Genomic DNA, 1,180 nt, shown 5'->3' with positions numbered 1-1,180 from the left:
GCGCCTGCGAAGCTCCGCCGCGCGGGAGCGACGGTGAGGGCGACAGCGGCCCCTGGTGGCCCGGGGTGGCGGGACGGCCTCGTGGCTCCGCTACCGCTGGACGTCCTCCGCCTGAAAGCCCAGCGTGAGCCCGATCCAGGGGACCTTGGAGGGGGGGGGCGGGGCAGGCATGGGCCTGGGACTTAGAAAGGGAATAATAAGAAATAAAACAAGAAAGCATAGTCATAACCAGCCGGTCCACCGGTCTGTAGTCCCAGCCACTCCGGAGGCGGGAGGATCGCAAGCCCAGTAGTTCAAGACCAGCCTGAGCAATGTAGTGAGACCCCTATCTTGAAAAAATATGAATATACATAGTAACACCCAAGAAAATGGGTTGGAAATATGTGTTTGTGTCACATCCAAATCTGCCCACTCACTGATCAGTGGACAAATGAACCACTTAGGTACTCCGGCAGCTGCACTAACTCTGAGCAACACCCAAGTCTTGAGAAAAACTGTCCCCCAAGACACATGGACAAAGCTCTGGCTCCTACATCACAGACATCTGTTTTGATTAAGTAAGGCAGTGCCTACAGAACTCTCAGAGGAACCTGGCACTCAGCAAATACCCTTACAAATGAATGAGAACCCATCGGTGAGGGAGGGACGGTCAGTGTGGAAAGAGCCAGAGATAACGGAGGAGCAGAGTCCTAGGGAGGGCAGCAGCAGGAAGGATGTGACCCAAGATCCTGCCCTATCAGAGAGAAGAAAGAATGTGGGCAGAGGGGCTCAAGGGGAAGGCAGAGGCAGCCTTGCCTGTAGGCCTCTTCAATAGGAGGTGAAGTGAGGCTGTTAGTAGAAGTGAGGGCTTAGAGGCAATGGGGAGGGCAGTGATGGACTGAACGATGGACATAGAAAGGGGCATCTGTGTAGTCATGGGCTTGTGGAGGGGCCTGAGGCCACCAGCACAAGCCCCCACAAGTTCAGGGCTCTCTGTGCCACCATTCAGGGGCTCTTGCCCTCCAAAAGCTAGCTGAGTTCGCCCTTGACCCCTGCAGCATGGGCCCCATGGCCCATGGGGATACTGGTGGATACTGCTGTCCAGACCACACTTCGGATGTTCCCTGGGGGGCAGGTACTGTGCTGGAAGCTGGTGGTTTTCTATGCTTTCCTGCCCCTGCACCTGCCCCATGCTCCTAGT

This window comes from Microcebus murinus, chromosome 7 (genome assembly GCF_040939455.1).
Source record: "Microcebus murinus isolate Inina chromosome 7, M.murinus_Inina_mat1.0, whole genome shotgun sequence".
Classification (NCBI taxonomy): domain Eukaryota; kingdom Metazoa; phylum Chordata; class Mammalia; order Primates; family Cheirogaleidae; genus Microcebus; species Microcebus murinus.
Note: the sequence above shows the minus strand (reverse complement) of the source record.